The following is a 23,305-nucleotide window of genomic DNA, read 5'->3' as shown; positions in this document are numbered from 1 at the left end:
TTCCTTTCCTAATCGTAGTCCTCATTCATTTAGAATTTCGATGACCTAATGTCGATATTTTCGGAGTCCAGAAAAGAATAACAAAAACAATGAATAACTAACTAGACGGTCTTTCAGAGCTGCACAAGCAAATTTGATCTAGTTACCTCCCATAAGTCTAAAGAAAAGTTCACCAAGTTTCAATAATTGTCATCACAATATTCACAATATTTAAAATACTGGATATTAACTTGAATTTGTTTTTATTCATGTTTCGGTAAAGGGTATCACTGGCACTTTGTGACATTCCTTTTCATATTGTGGCTCAAAGAACAGGTTTAGAATAACAATATCAACAATAAAAAATTGGATTTGGGTCATGTACGTATTTATAATACCAAGTATGTATTCATAACAGGTATTATAACATCAATATCATAATTGATATACATTACGGTTGTTGTATAACTGAAACACGAACGGTTGTTGCGGTATTTGCAGTTATTAATGCTATTAAAAGCATCAATAATATACAAATGAGAGAATAAATGGTTTCAATCTAACATCCATTAATAAACATGTGGCTTAATCAAATAACGGTTATGATGCTAAGTGCTTCACCAACGGCATCTAACGGTTGAGACCTAGAGAGAGGAGAGAGAGAGAGAGAGAGAGAGAGAGAGAGAGAGAGAGAGAGAGAGAGAGAGAGAATTGATCCTGTTAGCTACACTGTGGAATGATGGTGATATTATCAAACTCATAATGATAAATTTTGTCTAGACACGCCCCCCCATATATATATATATATATTAGGATCTATATAAAATATATATATACGCATACGTATATACGACTATATGATATATATATTATAATATTATATAATATATACAGATAATTATATATTTAATATAATATATATATATATATATATATATATATAATATAATGTATATATATTATCTATCATGTATATTGGATTGTGTGTGCGCGCGGGCGCGTATACAGATCTACAACTGGCCAGAACTCTTTGAATCTCTTGACATTTTCAGTTACATTTAGTAAACACAAGAACGCTCCCAGTGACTGGGAGTACTGTGCGCGGCCTCAAGTACATCACTCTCCGATTACTTAACATGTTTGCGCACTCCCCTCTCCACCGCAATCTCAATTGCCAATCTCACATACTTACCTAGTTCTTACAAAAACACCATATCGACGAATCAAAACGAAGGCATACCTGCCAAGGTGCTGAAATTATAACCGTTTTATTTAACTAGGGAAAGAACCCCTTTTGGGGGAAGTTGTTGGTGTTCTAGATTCAGCTGGGTTTAAACCCTGCTTGGGATAGCACAGGTCTTCGCTTGGGAGTAAAAAAAAAAAAGGGACCTGTTGTCGACACGGAACCGGATTTCCACGGACGCACAGAAGAGTGGAATGAAACAAGCAATGTTGGTTCTTTTTATTAAGAAAGAACAACACTGCATGCGTAGATAGTAAATGAAAACTTTCAACTACAGAAAATCAGTTTCGCAGGAAACGTCGTTTTCTGAAAGATTTCATTGGATTATTACTTAAAGGGTTATTTAGCTTTCCAGTTAATTAAATTCATATGACGATAAAATCGAGATTCAACCCGAAATGGAAAAGGGACCAGAGGAGATAAGCTCCAGCAACTTATGAGGAGGAGGAGGAGGAGGAGGAGGAGAGGGGTTGAGGGAAGGGGTAGAAAATTGGACAGTTTTTCCATCCCTTCCTTCGACTCACACTTTGACAGATGAAGATAATTTTATGATACGCAAAACGTTCAGCTGCCTACAATTTTATTTTCTCTATCAAATATCCCCAGTGTAGCTGCAGTGTTCGCATACGACCTACAGTTCTCAAATCTTCAACAATATTTTCGCACCTTAATTACAATAAAGCTAATGAAGGCCCCGCCCCCTTTCCAACGCTTTGGTGTTCTTGGGTCCTAATTTATGCAGTTTGTTTTGTACATAATAATAATACTCTGCTGAGCAAAAGAATACAAAACTAAAAAAAAAAAAAAAAAAAAAAAAAAAAAAAAAAAAAAAAAAAAAAAAAAAACACTTTTAATGCATTTAATGAGTTTTGGCGTAAAAGATGTTTACAATTGTCTAACTTCTGGGAACTCTCAAGTTACTTCTTTATCTTTACACTTACGTCCTACAAAACAGTTTCCATTAAGCTGTACTTGTTCCCATTTCGACCTTTAGGTTATAAAAAAAATGTCGCGTGTTTAAGACCCCGCTAAATTATACAAATTATTTGGTAGTACCTTCAAATAAAATGTACACGGTCTGCAGCAACACAATTTATCACAATTTATTTGGTAGTAATAATACAGAACCAAAGACGATTAAAAATAAGAAAGACAAACGGCAGCTCACGTAAGTTTGCTCAAACATTTGGACACTGAAACTCACAGGAAAACCCCGCAATAATCAAGTACTGAGAGCAGCGAGGTTTTACTTTATATATATGAAAACGTATCTGCTTTTATTTGCTCTTCATTCGACACTTAACACAATCCATTAGTTGATCAGAGTTTTGTAAAAAAAAAAAAATTATATAAAATACGCAAATTAATATTCATACTGCACTGTCCTGTATACGTGGTCTCAATAGGAATAAAATTATAAAAGCATTATTCTCCTCTCTACCCACATATTTTCCCTGATTTGACTTTCAAGAAAAATGGGAAAATTGTTCAAATTAATACATGAACGGCTGTGAATTCTTGCTTGTTATTCAAGGCTCGATGTACTGAAATTACAATGCAGATGGATGTGTATATACTATACCATATGCTACACAAGCTCTCTAAACATATACACATTTTCTTTCTTTGTCAGGAAATAGGGTTTTAACGGCATGCTTCAATTTCAAAATAATTAACGCGGGAAAAGATGGTTTGTAAATGCAGTACTTGTCAACTGACAATATTTTAAGCAAGCAAAGTCACCGTGGAAGTTAATCATTTTATAGTTTAATATGGACACTTTTGATTAAGGGTACAATGTCAAACGTTATCGGCCGAGTTAATTTAGTTAGTATAGTAACCTTAATACTAAAAATACGTTCACACACATAAAACGATGCAACAAGCAGAAAAACACACTCACTAAACAAAACATCCAAACAAAGCCTTCATAACTACATTTCTATTCTCAGGCAGACAAACCACATGCAGTAATTTTGTGGCAGAAGGCCCAGGCAAAAGGTGCAGTCCACTTTGGCTTTTTGAAGAACAAGTTTTCTTCTGATTCAGCCTCTCAATTTGGACTGAATGTGTAAACGTAATTGTCATTCTCAAAAAAATAAGCGCTCTAAGACAAGTTTAACATGATCTAATAAATCAAATGATGAAAGGATAAGTTCAGATTCTCAAACGATGTATTTATCTATCTGTTAGTTGATCTTTAAAATTTGAAACAACAAAAGCTGAATAAATGAGAAGGGGTATACGCGTAGGCCTACCGAGCGTCACTAAACTCGCGACAGGACTCGCCAGCCTATACCTAGCAAGCAACGATCTGTCATACATAATAATGGCCGACAGCCAATAGGCATCTCTAAGAGTTAGAGCCATAAGCTCCATTATTCAAAACGATGCCAAAACCTTACTTCCTGTCAAACAATGCCTTGCCAACTGGTAAGACCATCACGGCCTCTCTGGCATGTGACAGTTGCATCCTGCGAGCGACACCATAGTATAAATTGCGTCCCATTTCTCTCGGACGCTTATGACACCGATCTACAATTACGTCGGATGCAAACTGCAATTAAAAGCGGGATCGCGTATCACTGAGTCGAGGAGCAAGTGGACGTTCGCATAAATAACCGAAAAGAAAAAGGTCGAAGGAGGAGGGTATGGGTATGGGTAGGGGAGAGACGAGGAAGAGAAATTAGACGCCCAGTTTCATGTGCATGCAGTGTAAAGAGGCGATAAATTCAAGCATAAAGGGGAATAAGGGATGGGAAGAATAACAGACTATGATAGGGAAGTCAGATAGCTAAAGAAGAGTTATTCAGATTTGACGTACGAGATTATCTAGGATTTTATGACAGTCTCGTACAAAGATGGAAATAAATGCCATAGGGAAAGAAGAGACGGGAAAAATATCAGTCTTTTGTGTAAGACATTGTCGAAGACTTATATGGAACTGTGAGATTAAACAAGTTAGGAAAAATATCGGTCAATTATGTATGATACTGTCAAAAAATTTATGATGGATTTATCATGAAATGAGAGTTTTCAAGAAGAGTCACCTAAGAATTTTACTTATGAAATCCATAAATTTATTTGAGATTAAGATTTTATTTATTTACTTATGCAATAAAAATGCTACTAAACTCTAATGACTTTATCGATTAAAACGAGATTTAATATAAAATTGGGATGCAAAGATTACATGTCTACATAGTTTCGGAAAGTCTATCGATCACGTGCAATGACTATGTTAGTATTGCATGGAGTATGTGCATTCCTAATTAATAATAATATAATATTATACTAATAATAATAATGGTGAAGAAATCCACAGCGGTGTAAGTGTATATATATATATATATATATATATATATATATATATATATATATATATATATATAAATATATATATATATATATATATATATATAATATATATATATATATATATATATATATATATATATATATATATATATATATATATATATATATATATATATGAACGTGAGCTTTCGAGAACTTGTTCGAAAGCTCTCTTTTGTATATATATAATATATATTATATATATATATATATATATATATCATATATATATATTAGATATATCATTTTACACCACTCTGGATTTCTTCACCATATCAGTGGTGCATGCTATAGTGAGATTTCTATGAATAATAATAATAATAATAATAATAATAATAATAATAATAATAATAATAATAATACTAAGGGCACCATAACCACCATACCTAAAATGTTGAGGTCATCAACCCTGACATAAGAGCCTTGAGAAAGATAAATACAAACTACATTAACGCTGGCACCTCACATTCTCTACATCTGGACCGCTGTATCACATTCTGAGTAATTTGCCCAATTCTTCACGTGTGATTCACCTTACGAGATAAGACTTAATTCGTTTTCTTGATAGCAGGTCCTCTTCTCCAATAACCTGAATACAATATATATATATTATATATATATATATATATATATATATATATATATAACACAAAAATACAACAAAATATGAGGCATGCTTTCGTTATCTTGCAATCATTTCTGTTACGACACGCCTATCCTAAAATCCAGGTTACATTTACAATTTCTTTTCAGATGTAATTTGCGGTATCCATAAATACTGCAGGAAGTACTAGATGTAGAATTGGTTAATTTTCATGAGTGAACGTAATAAAATGAGTCGAAATACACACACACCTCCTTGAATGCTTAAAAATATACAAATTTAAAATAAGCTTCAGAACAGCCTCAGAAATAGGAAAAAAAAATGACACAAATGCAAAATCACACATAAAACACAAGCACGCATATAACCAAGCTCACTTACTAAAATCATCTGGAAACATTCCCATTTCTAATACAAAATTTCACATATCATGCAAAATCAACTATAATTTTCTAGGAGCGACATGAATTGAGCAAAACAGACCTCTTATACAAATATGATACTGAATTTCGAAGAAATTATGTAACATAATTTTAAGGTGTCATAGCTAAACATGTTACATTCCCTTGTCAATTAAAATTCGAGCCAATTACATCTGGGTTAATTGGGTATAGGACGAAAAGACCCGAAATCAGGGTCTCGTCATCAGAAAAAGATCCTATCGGAGGACATTTTCATCCTGTGCGCTCCTATCTGGTCATCTTTGCCTTCCTCTGGTTTATCTCCTGACGAAGGAGGGTCTTTGAAATGGTTACCACAAATAACAGAGGTTGTGACAGGGAGGAAAGATTACGATCAGATATACTTTATTCTGCAAAATTAATTTACCCCCGTTGACCTACAGTTAATTCATTTTTTCTTCAGGGTTGAACATATTAAGGAAAGTCTGTTTCAAATACAGTTTTCTTCGGTGTCAATTTTTTCATGTATCTCTATTGCAAGAATTATTATAGAAAACTGCTACAATACCTCTCTCTCTCTCTCGAATCTCTTTGTCCTCTCTCCATCTCTCTTCCAAAATCTCTCTAAAAAAAAACTTCTAAAAACTCCTCAATTTTCCTCTACTCTCTCTCTCTATCTCTCTGTTACGAATAAAATGTGTGTGTTTCAATTTTCCATGTGTCTGTATAGCACAAAATATAATAATAAAAAACTTCTAAACCATCTCTCTCTCTCTCTCTCTCTCTCTCTCGAATCTTAAAATTCTCTCTTCTTCTCTCTACGAATAAAATGTTCGGTTTAAATTTTTCAAGCATCTGGAGGGAAAAATATAATGATAAAAACTGCTAAACTATCTCTCTCTCTCTCTCTTTCAGCCAGAGTAAGAAAAGAATTCATCCAATAAAGCAAAGCCATACAAGGAATTTAAACGAAAGCAAAAAAATAAGAAGGGCCTGCAAATAATATGAAGGAGAAAAAAAATCGAGCTGAAATGGTCACACAGCGTCTCACAAAAAGAAATCAGCCTTGACAGCGTCACACAAAATGAAATCAGCCTTTTAAGAAATGTCATACCGGGATGTTAACACTCTTGACAGATATCTGGACTGAACGCTGAAAATAAAAATGGAACATAAATAAAAGGGCATGTTTTGGAAACTCAAGGCGAAGGAATTGCTTACATGAAGTGATAAGGATTATAAAATGTGTTTTTAAGTTAGTAAAAAAAAATATCATCTGTAAATAAAAGGGTGTTTTGGGAATTCAAGTCGAAGGAATCGCTTAAATGAAGGGATAAGGAGGATAAAATGGTTAGTAAAAAAAAAAAAGTCACCAGTAAATAAAAGGATATCTTTTGGAAATTTAAGTTGAAGGAATTGTTTACATGAAGGGATAAGGATTATAAAATCTATTTCTAACAGTTAGTACAAAAAATATGAACATAAATAAAAGGGTATTTTTGGAAATTCAAGGCGAAGGAATCGCTTAAATGAAAGGATAAGGAAGTTAGTAAAAAAAAATATCAACTGTTAATAAAAGGGTGTTTTGAAATTCAAGGCGAAGGAATTGCTTACATGAAGAGATAAGGATTATAAAATGGAATTTTAATAGTTAGTAATTAATAGTTAGTAAAAGAAAAAAGATATCAACTGTAAATAAAAGGGTATATTTAGGAAATTAAAAGGTGAAGGAAATGCTTAAATGAAAGGATGGGGATTATAAAATGGGTTTTTAACAGTTAGTAAAAAGATATTAACTTTTGTCAGTTGTAACATACTTTAAAATAGAATTAGGCATACAAGTTAATATATAAGATTAAAATATACAAAACTACTATATAATACCTACGACACAAAAATACAAAAATGATTTATACAGACATGCACAGAGCAACAGGTAGCCTAAGAGGACAAACATGAATCAAGGAAAACATTAAAAACGAGATTTCTTTCAATATTTTCCAGGAGAGTTAAAATGAAGACAGAATTGTTTACAAATAACTATATTACAGTATATTTCTTACCTTTCAGAATTATCCACATATTTGGCAGGGATTTATGTTATATGTAAATGAGGTGATCTAAACATTATGAAAACATAACATTTCCAGTATAACATAGGGTCGAGACGTCAAGTCCCGACCCCTTGCACGTCACGTACCGTCCTGAAACCCGGACCGATCAAGGTACCTTGCAAGGTATATAGAATACCTTGGTACCTTCATTCTGCTACCTACGGACCAGTGGTGAGAGAGGTTGGCCCGGATTGGACGACGGTAGGCAGAAACGCCAAATTTAAAACCCGCAAACTATCTAATGGCGTTTTAATGTATAGATACAATTCTTGAAAGCAATGATCCATCTGAAATATTATCTAGTGCCACATCGCGTTGGGATAGTGCCGTTTGTTGAGAGAGAGAGAGAGAGAGAGAGAGAGAGAGAGAGAGAGAGAGAGAGAGAGAGAGAGAGAGAGTAAAAAGAAATATAAATTAGGAAAGAAATAAGATCCCTATGGTGTACAATTCTCTCCATTACTAACAAGCAGCGCCCGCGGTGATACATATCTTGACAAATTTATGTACGCTGACATTAATCATTTCATTAACAGTATAATTCAAGCCTTGGATGTCTTGTAAACAGGATATAAAATACAGCGTTCGAAAGTCAACTCAGTACACACACAGAATGTATTTTATTAACATACGCTAGATTTGCAAGCAGAAATATAAACTGCATATATATTATATATACATATATATATATACATATATATATATATATATATATATATATATATATATATATATATATATATATACACATATATAACACGACAATGAGTTACCCTTGTCATATTTACCTTATTACTTGCTAACGTTAAGAACAAGCACTCAATGCCTGTGAAGTACAAACACAAATATAATTATAATAATTATATTCATATATAATCTATATATATATATCTATATATGATATATATAATATATATATATATATATATATATATATATATACACGCAATGAGTTACCCTTGTCATATTTACCTTATTACTTGCTAACGTTAAGAACAAGCACTCAATGCCTGTGAAGTACAAACACAAATATAATTATAATAATTATTCTGCAAGAACTTGAGTATAAAATACGCAGAGTTCAAGAACGCTAATCATACGAGTCTATGCGCCAAGCGAAGATAAGTAATTATTTGCCGTGAAAACAAGGCGTGATCCGACCTCCATCTTACTCTGAACGTGTGCAAGGTTTTCCCATCAAGCATAAGTTGTAAATAATATATTCCTAACTTTCAACATACAGTAAAATGTGATAAAATCTAAGGCCAAATAGAGCCTTGTTTCAACAACGAAAATTAAAATGAATACGTTATATTTCTTTAGAAATAATTTTTCTGTATTGTTTAAGTTGCACATTATTTATTTTTTACATTTTCAATTTAACAAGATAAATCATAAATATCGCTTCCTAAAATTCCTGTATCTTTAACTCAACGCGAAACACCTCTTTCATACCTTCCCTCCCAATAGCAACAATGAAGTAGCTTGTAGGCTTACTCCCCGAGTAAGCGAAATACGCGCTTATTGTACGAGCCTTGACGTAAAGACAAAATACGAGTTCGGTTCCACAAATCTACAAAACGGAAAATGACAAATAAATAAATTAAAAATAAATAATAAATAAATTAGTGAAATAATAAAATCAATATCACAAATAAAAAAATATATAAAATAAATACAGACATAAACAGACAAATAAAATAAATAAAGAATTGTATAAATGAATAAATAAATAAATAAACTGGGCAGCATTTAAGCCGTGAAAGCCATCCTGCCGTAGCAGCAGCAGCAGCAGCTGTATTACAAAACCACTTATAAATACCCATAACAATGACGATGATAATAAAGGGCCTCCCAGCTCTTGCCACCAACGCATACCTTACATCTGAGAGAGAGAGAGAGAGAGAGAGAGAGAGAGAGAGAGAGAGAGAGAGACGAACGCGTGTCTTACATACGCATTTAAGATACTTTTTGGAGACGAGGGGAACTGAAGGGATGTAAGGGGGAGGGGGGGGGGGGTTGCTAAGGAATTGGTTAGTTGGAGCTCGAGAAAGAAGGTAGTTGTGGTGATAGTACGAGGAGGAGGAGGAGGAGGAGGGGAAGAAGAAGCATCTCTCTAAGCATTGCGTCAAAGCCAATTCGTCCTTAAGAGGAACGCAAATCATCTCCACTTAATACAGTTCCCTTCAGTGTCTTCTATTTTCTTCTTATCATCATCATCATCATCATCATCATCATCATCTTCTTCTCCTTCTTCTTCTTCTTCTTCTTTCCTGGCATCGCAGTTTTTCCTATTAATATATGCCCTTAAATTATTTTTATGAACCTTCTTCACCTAGGCCTAATGACGAAGCACACGTTGAGTTACGTAGTTAACCTCATTATGCGTATGTACCTATCCGTAATTATGTTTTTTGTACACAAATTCTTATAGACACTCACGCAAATACGCAGCCTGCCCAGCTTACAGAGAGAGAGAGAGAGAGAGAGAGAGAGAGAGAGAGAGAGAGAGAGAGAGAGAGAGAGACTTCCTCCCTCGGAGCTGCTGCTGTCAACTAGGCAAATCCGTAAATTGCGGCCCCTGGTGTATATACTTCAACCCACATCCCCTATCACTACAACCACCATCATAGCACTAGCACTAGCAGTTTCTCTCTCTCTCTCTCTCTCTCTCTCTCTCTCTCTCTCTCTCTCTCTCTCTCTCTCTCCGAAGCTCGTCTAGAAAGACCATCTGGGCATAAATAATGAAATGAGAATTTCCAAAATAGGCATATTGTATTTGGGTGGGATCGGTAAGAAAATCTATCAACATAGGCTTTAGTTTTTCAGGTGACGAAAAACCAGCTCCCAACACTGGTAGACTCAAAGGTCATCCACATGATCTAAGAAGGCAGGGAATGCCAAAACTGAGACGAAAGGGTCATTTGGACCTTGTTCGTAAAATGATCACCACTCTTCAATAACACCGTAAGGAAAATTAATGAGAATGTCTAGGCTAAACAGATCCCATCGTCAACCATCTTAAAGTGCTGCTCTTAATGGAGACCAACTGTAAGTCTACATCTATTTACAGAGCTGATGCCAATCTTTGATAAACCTCACACCCCCTACCACTCCCCCGTCCCCGAACACCAAACCAAAAGAGGTATAATAATAAAATAACCCTTGTTCATTCCAACAATGCCCTCGGAATCTTAATTCTTCCTTATGCACCATGTGGGCACTTAAAAAGCGCGCCAAATACATCACCAAGATGGCGGCTGGCTGAAAGGCCACAAGGCGCGAAACAAAAGCAAAATAAACCGTTTGGAAGTTGCAACAACGTCTGGCCCCAGCGAGCGAGGCTTATGAAGGCTCTTACTTCCATTCCCTTTCTTGCAGATTTTCATCCCTAAAACGTCAACAAAGGAGTCTTGGCCGCCGTCTTCCACTCTCCTTCTGGGCGAAGAGAGGAGGAGGAGGAGAGAGCGAGAGAGAGACCGACCATCTGGCGACTTAAATAAGAGTGAAAGAGAGGATCGTGGAGTTGATAAAAGTCCCTCTGGAGTGGCTCCCCACTTTGTGAATGAAACCCTCATGATGATGATGATGATGCTAGCAAGCATCTCAGCTCAACTGCTTCAAGAGAAGCGAGAGAGAGCAAGGATTATTGATATATTAAAAAAAAGCCAGAAAGCAGGAAGAGCTACACAGATTCAAAAGGATGATATCTTGGCATTCACTTCCATTCAGCAATATCATTCGAGCTCACGATCACGTGGGATTGTTGATATTCTCGCTGAAATTGACGCGTCGCTATTTACCTCGAGTTCCGAGTACTTGACGACCAGATGGCGCTGGGAAGAACATTTTTCTGCTTGCATGCACATAAAGCTCTTTGATTTCCTCGATTCAGTCTAGGCGCATCTGATTTCTTTGTCCCCTGTTGCTCGTATTCTAACATTTTACTGTTATTATTATTATTCATTATTATTATTATTATTATTATTATTCAGAAGATGAACCCTGTTCATATGGAACAACCCCACCATAGGAGCCATAATATTGGCTTGAAAATCAAGCTTCCAAACAATATGGTGTCCATTAGGACGAAGTAAAACGCCTCAGTGGCGTGGTCGGTATAGTGTTGGCGTGCCATCTTGGTGGCTGCGAGTTCGATTCTCGGCCATTCCAATGAGAGAGAGATGTGTATTTTTGGTGATAGAAATTCACTCTCGACGTGGTTCGGAAGTCGCGTAAAGCCGTTAGTCCCGTTGCTGAATAACCATTGGTTCCATGCAACGTGAAAATACCATACAAACAAATTAGGAAAAAGTAAGAGGAAGTAAAGGAAAAGTAAGAAAGAAGTGATCCCTTTATTAAAAAAAAAAAAAAAAAATAGATAAAATTGTACTAAAATGCAAGTAGAATAGTATTTAAGCCACATTCACTCAGCCTGGAGAGAGGCAGAGCAACCGCTTTCTGCAAAGGCAACTGCTTCTCTTGCAAGTGTGCTTCTACCATCTGAAACACCGCTTCCGGGCAATTTACTACTTGAGGTCAACTCTAATAAGAGGACCTAAAGCCAAAGGCCTCTGCGAAATGACGAAGAAGAATCAGAAGAAGAGGAAGAAGAAGACAAAGAGGAGTGTGCGATGCATTTATCTAATTTTCCTGAGTATCATCTCCCTAACAACTAGGATAGGGCCATGTCCGAATTTAAATACGGACCGTGAGGGGAAAGGACGAATAGTAAACAAACATGGTACTGCTTTGTCCAACGTGCGCTCGCTTGGCATTTCTTACAAAGGCAGAAAAGGCAAATAAAGAAATTACTCTCATTGCTCAAGAAACATTCCAAAGGCAGAAAAGCAAAGAAAAAATGTATTCTCACTACTCAAGAAACATTCAGATACATGATTTTGTAGATGTATACAAGTACATGCACTGGATCTAACTGCGCAGCGTTCATTACATCATCACAAAAGTGGTGATAACTTGAGGAGCTGTCGATAGGCCGAAGCACAGAGGCCGAAACTGAAAAACCTTGTCCAGAGAGACGAAACGGAGACACTTCCTTGAAGCCTGATGTCAGAAAAGTCGGTATCGGAGAAATCATGTCAATTCAAATTTCCTTTACTGACTGCTTGACTCAATGATAGAAACTGCTTACCTTATACGATTGATATAGTCACGGCGCTCGAAATACTTATGTTTAAATATGAAAAATTGTTACATTCACTCAGCCTATACATGCATACAACTTTTAGTTTGAAAAAAAAAAAAAAGATACGTAACAGTATTATCGATTTCCCCAAGTGTCAAAAAAAAAAAAAAATTACCGACAAAAAATAATAACAACAACAATAATATCATTCACTCAGCCTATACATACATACAATTTTTAGTTTAAAAAAATGATACGTAACAGTATTATCGATTTCCCTAATTTTACAAAATAAACTACCAACCACAAATAATAATTAACAACAACAATAATATCAATTCTGAGGTCCAAGTGATTAAAATAATGCCATACGAACTTGAAACCTAACATAATCTTTACTGCAGCATTAACTGTTTCTTTCGGAATCTTCCATTCAGTCACATTAAGTCAACAACCACAAGAAATAAAGTTCCCAAAAGATCTGTCATTTTCTCTTGGAGAAATAAAAACAAATCAGCACTCTGTCTAAAGATTTACTAAGCCAAGTTCTATGGACTAGCACCTCCCCCCCCCACCCCCCCCCCCCCCCCCCCCCCCAACCCCATAAAAAAGGGAAAATAACGAAAACCATGAGTAATAATGCCTTAAACGGAAAGAATACAAACAGTCGGGCTCTCGAATATAACTGATTTTAACTTCTACCAAAAATTAAACCTAAATACAGCAGATTAAATTTAACTACATACTACGACATAACAATGAGAGAGAGAGAGAGAGAGAGAGAGAGAGAGAGAGAGAGAGAGACTAGGCTAATGTAAAAAAGTTGGAAATTTATTGGTGGAATCATCGTGAATGAAAATGGCGGGAAAACGAGGAAGTGGATTGTAGCATGTGCTTCTCTCTCTCTCTCTCTCTCTCTCTCTAAGCAGAGAATGTGTGTTGGGAGGAAGTAGGATGGGCGCACGCATGGAAGGAAGCAAGTGGGCGTCACTCGGAGATGCTTAGAGTACTAAAGGACCTGATGCCACAGACTAGGATACGGCTGTGGGTGTGGTCTAGCTCTAACTGTGAATGGAGAGAGAGAGAGAGAGAGAGAGAGAGAGAGAGAGAGAGAGAGAGAGAGAGAGACGATGTGGAGCGATAAAGTAAAATAAATCTGACAAAATTCAATGGATTTTCCATTCTGAAACCGTAAATAAAGGGAAACAGATACACACACACACACACACACACAGAGAGAGAGAACAGCAACAGCAGCAGCACTGCATACCAAAAAGAAAAAATGATTGAAAGAGCGCAAGCAGAACTGCAAATCACCAACAAGATACGAGGGAGATGGCAAGGGCGGAGGGAGGGGGAGGGGATGGGGAAGAAGGCGAAATCTCAGCCATAGTCTGGTACAGCCAAAGCGAACAGCAAGCAAGAGGATGTGGCAGTTATTGTTTCAAATCAGATGCACATGATGACGACGACTATGATGTGATGTGATGTGATGTGGTGTGTGTGTGTGTGTGTGTGTATGTGGTGGTGTGTTGTTGGTGTGTGTGAAGTAGATATAGGTCTTTCTGTCTGCGACGTCGGAGATATACATTATATATATATATATATATATATATATATATATATATATATATATATATATATATATATATATTCAGGGTATTCTTTAAGACATGCAAACCTACGACTAGGTAAATCAATTTTCTTATTACTATAATTAATAGTTATCTTCAGGCTATTCTTTAAGACATAGCAACCTACGACTAAGTAAATCAATATCCTAATTACCAATTATATTCAGGCCAGTCAGCACGACACGGAAACCAACGAACCGGTAAATAAAGTATTCTTAAAAATTCATACATATGTTAAGCCTAATAATTGTGACACAAAACACGATGGATACTGGATATATAGAATATATGACGTATTCACATAGGAAAGTCTTCAAGCTATTGTAGTTAATTAAGAGTATATATTCAGGCCATTCTTTAAGACACGAAAACCAACGAACAGTTAAGACCAATATCCTTGAAATTCACACACAGGATACACCTAACATACACAAGCCACAAAACACGTTAGATATAAGATATATAAAATAAATATATGACATGTTCAAATACAAAAATACCTGAAGAATATATCACAGTTAGACCAATATTTTTTTAAATCTGCAAATACGATACGCCTAACATACAGACCACAAAGGACATTAGATATGCGATATATATGATACACATGACATATTCACATAGAAATACCTTTGGATATATATAGTACTGAAGATCCTTTAACCTTCGCCTCCTATACCTGAAGGATTACTAAGTAACAGGGCACAGTCACCAGCGCCCCGCCTCTTCCATAAGAAGATGGGCCTAGGCCTAGCACCAGGTCCAGGCAGTGCCAAAGGATACGGAGATGACAAGTGGCCATTGTAGAAGGTGATTTATGCAGCGCCTAGGAAATAGGACGGTTTAAGAGGAAGGGCGTGTGGTGGTGGTGATCATGATGATGATGATGATGGTGATGGTGGTGATGAGATGATGGTGGTGGTGATGACGATGGTGGTGGTAATGGTGATGATGATGATGGTTGTGGTGATAATGATGGTGGTAGATGATAGTAATGATGATGATGGTGATAATGATGTGGTGATGAAGATGATGGTGGTGGTGGTGGTGGTGATGAATATGAAGGTGGTGATGATGGCGGTGGTGGTGATGACGAGGAAGATTATGTTCATGATGATAACGATGGAGATCGCGATGATGATAATAACGATAGTGATAGTGATGACGATGATGGTGGTGATGATGATGGTGATGAAGATGGTGGTGGTCATGGTGACGATGGTTATCGAGACTCTTGTATGGGGATCCCAAGACTAAGGAATAATTGTTGTCTTTAAATGTGGTCCATCAACTTACACAAAAATATAAAATAAATAAAAAGCTGAGAAGTTAACTGGAATCAATAGGACAGCAGGAAGATCGAAATCCTTCGTGGATGAATTTAATATCACAGCTTAAAAATGGTATAGGAACGGAAATTAAACAGAAATTCTTTGAAAATTACATATTTGATCCCTAAGATTCAATTCCCATAGGCAAGCAGATTAAGAAAGCATATCCCTTTCGTAGATCTTCGTATATCTCAAACGGCAAAGAACTCAGAACTGAGTGACTGATATACAATGGAAAGAAGTAAAACATAAGAAAACACTCGATGGCATATATATATATATATATATATATATATATATATATATATATATATATATATATATATATATATATAGATTAGATACCTAACGAACACAAAAAAATACCAAATACCATTTAGCAAGCTTCCAAAGCATAGAATTCTCAACTGACAGAGAGAGAGAGAGAGAGAGAGAGAGAGAGAGAGAGAGAGAGAGAGAGAGAAGAGTATATTATTTAGGATCTCTCTGATATTTATGGGCAACTATATTCATGACCCTCCAAGAGGACGAATAGTCCGCAGCTTCGTAGTTTACGGAATCAAAGACTATGATAACCAGTTAGATTAAAGCGAGGCACTCCTCAGCAGAAAAGGGAAACTGACTCTCTTAAAAACAAGTATCAAGCACTAACTCAATACGCTCAGCCACAAGAGGTGACACTGTAAGTTCTTCATGGAACTGTTGCTGGAACGAAAATCCGATATCGACACGACAAGGAGGATGAGAAATTGCCACGACAAGGAGAATGATAAGATGAGAAAATTAGGTAAAAGAAATAAATACAGTGAAAATGGAAGACATGCAATTTTGACAGATCAGACAATGACAAAGGAAAGGAAACAAAGGAGCTCGTTAGTTTCCAAGTAATGATTACTAGTCTTATCCTCAAGTGAAAAAGGGTGCCAGAATTAAGAGCAGAGAAGACCAAGACACCAACAAACCATTTGGAGAATAAGGTCAAAAACGTACGGAAACGCGGAAATGGATTAAAACAAAGCTCTCCTAAACAGCACCCAGCCACTTAATTTTATTAAGGAAAAAAAAAGAGAGAGAGAAAAAAAAAAAGACCGTAAAAACAAATTTCCCAAAAAGACAACTTCTAATCAACCCAATTGCGACAGACCTGGGGTACAACAAAAATTGCCATTAAAGGTGCTGATTACATCTGTGTCATTATCCTATTTCATTATTGTCCTTTTTTTCTCTCTCTCTCTCTATCCCTTTTTCCGCCCCAGATCTCCCAGAGAAGCAGAACGACAACGGTTGAGGAGGCAATGGAAGAAATAAAAATTAACCAATTGTGGTAAGAATGATAATGGGGAGCGATGGAAACGGGGGAAGTTGTGAGTGTAAGTAAGGGGGGGCGGGAGGATGTTTGAAAATGGGTGGAGGAGGTTGGGAAACAAAGGGGGGTGTGTTGGGTGGTGGAGGAGAGGGGTGAGGAGGAAAGTAGACGCAGAGTAGAGAGAAAGAGAGAGAGAGAGAGAGAGATTGAAGCGAGTTGAAGCAATAATTCTATTTTAAAACTGTTGTCAGACGCGGATATCCCGACTACTACTACTGTCTCGGAGATGGAAGGGGGCGCTAAATGGGCCTTGTCACCGGGACGAGGCTTTTTACAGCTTTTGATGAAAAAATGAGCCCCAGGGAAATTCAAAGGGTTGCCCCAATCTCCACAATGTAACGGAAACCACGGGGTTTGAGCGAACTCCTCCTAATGGCACTGCTATAAACAGACAGACGTGCTGTTAGTAAGAGACAGGGCACGAGGCTTTAGGACGAATGTGCGAATGTTATGAATTATTCTGTATTGTGTATACACACACACACACACACACACACACACACATACATACATACATTCAATATATATATATATATATATATATATATATATATATATATATATATATATATATATATATATATATTATACACATGTGTGTCTCATAAAATACTGAATAATTCATAACATCTTCTAGAAGACTGTTTCCTCTCTCTGTTACTTAAAATACACATATACAAACACACACACATACATATAATCTATGTATATAATATATATATAAGATATATATATATATATATATATATATATATATATATAGATATATATATATATATATATTGTATTGTATGCATATCATAGTGTGGAAGTTGCAAATACCAAAAAATAAATTAAATAAAAATAAAACAACGAACCAAAGTAACTGAGGAAACTGAACCTTAATACAGGGGCTCTTAGAGCATAAATCATAAGATAAACAATCGCGTTAATGCACAAAGATAACACAGATTAAAACGAAAATAAATCTAAAGGCCTCGATGGCAGGGGCGGTTCTTAAAAGGTATCGCCAGAAGAACTGAAGACTCTTTGCAGTTACTGTGATGCTGAAATTTGTCCAGTCTTAGAATGAGCTTATGAACTACAAGTGCTTTGACATAAATTTCTATACCAAGCGCACATACTGAAATACGACTAGAGTCTGAGGCCAGATTAAAACGAAATGACAAAAGAACAATCAAGTCAGTAGCGAAAAATATAAAATAAAAATAAAAATCTTAAATCGACACACAGAAACTTAAACAAAAACGAACATTAAAATATCTAAAATCGAAACACAGAGACTTTGAAAAACGAAAAAACTAAAATTCAAAACCGAAACAGAAAATCAATAAAGGAAATGAAAAAATAAAATCTAAAATCTAAAATTTAATTTTAAAATATAAATAAATGAAACCAAAATTCGAAACGTAAATAAATAAATAAAACCAAAAAGTAAATAAATAAAACCAAAATTCGAAACGTAGAAACTTGAAAAAAAATAACATGTAAAATCGAAACTAAATTAAAAAAAACAAAATAAAATAAAACCTAAATTCGAAACAGAAACTTTAAATAAAAAACCTAAAATAAAATCTACAATCGAAACGGAAATAAATTAAAATCTAAATTCGAAACACAAAGTTAAAAAATCGAAAAATAAAATGTGAAATAGAAACGAATATTTGAAAAAAAATAAAACCTAAATTCGAAACAGATACTTAAAGAGAAAACGAAAAATAAAATCTAAAATCGAAAAAAACAAAAAATAAAATCTAAAATCGAAAAATAAAATCGAAAATCGAAAAATAAAAATAAAATCTAAAATCGATAAAAAACGAAAAATAAAATCGAAAAAAACGAAACACAAAATCTAACATCGAATAAAACGAAAAATAAAACCTAAATTCGAAAAAAAACGAAAAATAAAATCTAACATCGAAAAAAAAAACGAAAAATAAGACCTAAAATCGTAACATACAAACTTAAAACAAAAAGAAAAGACTCCAAGTACAAAGTAGAAGGAAATGAAAGGGAGAGGGGAGGAAGCGAGTCCGTGGAGGACTGAGGATCCCCACAAAACGATGGGCCATGCCGATATGTTTTCGGGGACACCCGCACCTCCATCATACTCAAGTGACACACAAAATCTGCTGGAGATGTTCGATAACCACAGACCACTTTACTCAAGGGGTTGGAGGGCGAGGGAATGGGGAAGGGGAAGGGAGGGGAAGGTAAGAGGAGGGCAAAGAGGAACGAGATAGGTAAATACCACGAGGTCTGTCGACTGGCTTCGTAGATAATGAGTGCAGTTTATGATAAGATGGGGGGAAACAAATGAGCAAAATTTGTCACATAATATATCGGGGAATAAACAGAAGCATCACATTACAGTATCTTACGTATCTCTATTCTCTAAGGCTCTGGACTGAAATTCACCCAAAAACAAGGGAAAAGTTCCTTTGGCATAAATAATAATATGCCTTCATAAAGAATACATTTTGTCGAGTCAGTAATGTTGCACCTTAACTTCACCATACGATTCTGTACTGCAATGAAGTTACTAACAAAAACTCAATAATTAATGTGTGCGCAATAAAATGCAAATATATTTTGAATTATGTCGAAAATCAAAACAGCGCATAAAGTTACTGTCGCAATACCTATATATACGAAGGAAGTCCACGTACTAAACTCTCAAACAAAATACTAACTATTGCTCATTATCATCATCATCACGAAAATAATAATTTTACTATTACAAAATAATAGTAATACCCATGATCCATTTTTAACAAACACCAGAATTTCGGAGATAGCTTAGGCAGTACGCAGAATGATTTTTTTCTTAACTTCAGAAAAAAAACTGAAGTAGCAAGATGAGCTTTGAAACTATAGAAACGCTTTACATAGCAACCAGATTTTGTATAACTTGAAAGGAACCTAGAAGTAGCGAGCTAATTTTTTTTATAACTACAAATTGGCTTTAAATTGCAACCCGGATTTTTTAACACATCAAAGATGGCTTTAAAGAACAAATTGCTTTACGTTTTAAAAGCAGAAATTCTTTAAGTAGCAACTTGAATTCTTTAAACTTCAAAGGCGGCTTTAAATAGCGGGGTTTAAATAGCTAAAGAGAAGTCTTTAAGAAAGATCAGTATAAAAAAAACGCAAATAAAATACAACCGTGTGAATTTGCTGCTGATGCAAGACATCTACGTAAAACAAAATTCTTAAAATGATGTTTGTATGGTAGATAAAAAGAAAAAAAAAAATCAAAGAACAAATTACAGTATTTTGACTGAGACACGAGTTAGCATCTCTGTCATCGTTACTGTAATCATAATGGGGGGAGCTTAATTGCAATGATGTGGTATATTTAGAGCTTACCCCATTGTCATGATAACATTGCTATTAAACATCTTGTAGGAAAGCATGTTATATATATGTGTTATATTTGTATATATATATATATATATATATATATATGATATATATATATATATATATATATATATATACTATAACCTATAACCATATATAAAATATATATATATATATATATATAATATATATATGTGTATATATATTATTATATATTGATAATATATATACTAAATATATATATTGGATATTATAGATATATACTATAACCTATATATATATATATCATATAATATCAATATATATATATATATATATATAGATATAATATATATATATATATATGCAGAGAGAGAGAGAGAGAGAGAGAGAGAGAGAGAGAGAGGAATACTTATTTTTCCAAGTTCCCAGTTCTGCCGGGACCCATACTTGTTAACAAGTTTAGTGTTTAGGCCAACAGAGGCATAATAAGGTTTCCGGGAGACGGCCCAGAACGCTCTTCCCTCACATGGGATTGATCCCGAGGAATATCCCGTTAGTGGGGAGAGAGTACTACCCCTAAACCTAGAGAGAGAGAGAGAGATTGCGTGACTGGCACTGACAGTGGGTGGATGAAGTTTATCAACGCCGGAAAAAGTATAAGGGAAAAAGGAGAGTGAGAGAGAAAAAAAAAGAGGGCGGTGATGCGCAACTCGAAAATCAGAAAAACAACAACAATGAAACGAACCCTCTGGGAGCAAAAAGAAGAAGAAGAAGCCCGAGAGAGTGTATTCAGACTCAAACCAGGAAGTCCCCAGCTCTTTATCATCTTAACACCGATACGAGAAAGATCGTCGTGGAAGAAAAAAAAACAACAGGAAGTGTTATCGTCTGGATCCGATGCAACCTTTGCCGAAGAGAATGGGCAAAGAATAACGCCAAAGAATAATCATATATTGATGATAATTGGGAAAAATACGAGGAACAGGGAGATGGGAGGAGGAGGAGGAGGAGGGAGAGAGAACAGAGGTGGAGGTAGATGTTGTAGTGGTAGTGGGAGATGGTGGTCCATCCAATTGATCTCAATTAGATTTGGCGGTGGGTGGGTGGATGGATGCTGGAGAAGAAGGAAGAAGAAGAAGAAAAAGAAGGAGAAGAAAAGAACAGGAAGGGGAATTAGAAGATGAAAAACTACAACAAAGAAGGGTTAAGGATGTAGGAATATGGTAGACATTAGGAAAGGAAATGGTGATGTGTTTAAAGAAGGGTATAGCAGCAGCAGTCCTCTCGCTCGCTCACTCTTTATTTACCTCAGTTGGAGGATGTCCCTACTCAACTTAAAAGACCCCAGCAGCAGCATCGTATTCGTAGTAAAGCGAGTTCGTTAACACGAGCGGAAGTCAACCTTTAAAACGACACTGGCGCCAATTCCACCCTCGAAAAAAAAAATTGACACCAAAGGTCTCCTACTGTCGAAGAGGAAGAGACGCGCTTCCAATTGACGGAAGAACAACTGGCAATTTGGAGGGAAGAAAGTATTCTATTATCTTTCCTTTTCTCTCCTTATCCCACTTCCTCTCCCTCGGCTTCCGACCCAGAGTATCGCATATTGCTAATCTTTATTTTTTCCTTTATGTTTAGATCACACGACGGGTATATAGATTTTTTTTTTTTACTTCTCCACGTGGCTTTGACGCCCACATTCAACATCCACCATTTCCGGAAAGTATTCGACATCTATTTCCGAATCGTTCTTGCTTATGAAGTCTCCGACTATAGGCCATTATCGTTTAACGCTCGCACACCTAAATGACTAATCCACATAACCAGCCTCCTAAATGAAAACAAACATCAATAATCAATAATAATAATAATAATAATAATAATAATAATAATAATAATAATAATAATAATAATAATAATAATAATAATAATAATAATAATAATGGAGAACGAATCCACAGTTATGTAAATGTACATACATATATTTAAATTTAATACCGTAAGGATAGTTTTCGGGAATCTGTTCGGTTCCCCTAAAGCTATCCTTAAAGTTTTAAATTTAAATGTATTATGTACATTTACATAAATGTGGATTTGTTTCTCCATTTGAAGACTCGTGCTTCTATGAGGATTTTTTAATAATAATAATAATAATAATAATAATAATAATAATAATAATAATAATAATAATCATAACAATAATAATATATACAATAATAATAATAATAATAAAAATAATAATAATAATAATATATCTGCAACGCTAACAAGTGTTGGAAATAAATCGGTCCACGAACTGTTTTCAGAAATGTCAATATCTGCAATTGATCCAAATTTAAACTTTATGTAAAACTATAGTTAATTGACCAAAAATAAAAGAAAACGATACAATAACGACAAATCCTTCGGGGGCAGCTCTGTGAGAGTTGATATATCTGTTCAGTTGTCTGGTAAAACTACTTTAATAATAAGCCAATCGCAACATAAACACTGATAAAAGATGAATCGGTGTGCAACTTGCACGACGTTTATTGCATATGCATCCGTTGAACCCTGCTATAATTCATGAAATTCCATTGACGGCTTTAGCTAAATGAGAGAGAGAGAGAGAGAGAGAGAGAGAGAGAGAGAGAGAGAGAGAGAGATTGCAGTGGTCGTAAACTTTCCACGATATATGATTTCACTACATCCATTCTTCTCTCTGTTGGAACGCTGCCTCTCTTTGAGACGAGAGAGAGAGAGGACGTGAACGGTGCTCGTAGGCATGCGGATGATAGAGAGAGAGAGA

At 35.3% G+C, this 23,305-nt stretch overlaps 1 protein-coding gene across 6 annotated transcripts in view; it reads right to left on the bottom strand.

Moving 5' to 3' along the window:
- LOC135207469 (proto-oncogene tyrosine-protein kinase ROS-like) overlaps positions 1 to 23,305 on the bottom strand; it is a 169,797-nt gene that overhangs the window by 51,474 nt on the left and 95,018 nt on the right. The window contains exon 1 of one of the 6 annotated variants that reach the window (XM_064239200.1): positions 6,699 to 6,734. The exons of the other annotated variants lie outside the window; for them this stretch is intronic. The gene's annotated coding sequence lies outside the window, so the exon portion shown is untranslated. Of the gene's footprint in view, positions 1 to 6,698; positions 6,735 to 23,305 lie in introns of those variants that run through there. 6 annotated transcript variants of the gene reach the window in all.

The sequence above is a fragment of the Macrobrachium nipponense genome, chromosome 32, assembly GCF_015104395.2.
Source record: "Macrobrachium nipponense isolate FS-2020 chromosome 32, ASM1510439v2, whole genome shotgun sequence".
Taxonomy (NCBI): domain Eukaryota; kingdom Metazoa; phylum Arthropoda; class Malacostraca; order Decapoda; family Palaemonidae; genus Macrobrachium; species Macrobrachium nipponense.
Note: the sequence above shows the minus strand (reverse complement) of the source record. Positions and strands in the feature narration are given on the sequence as shown.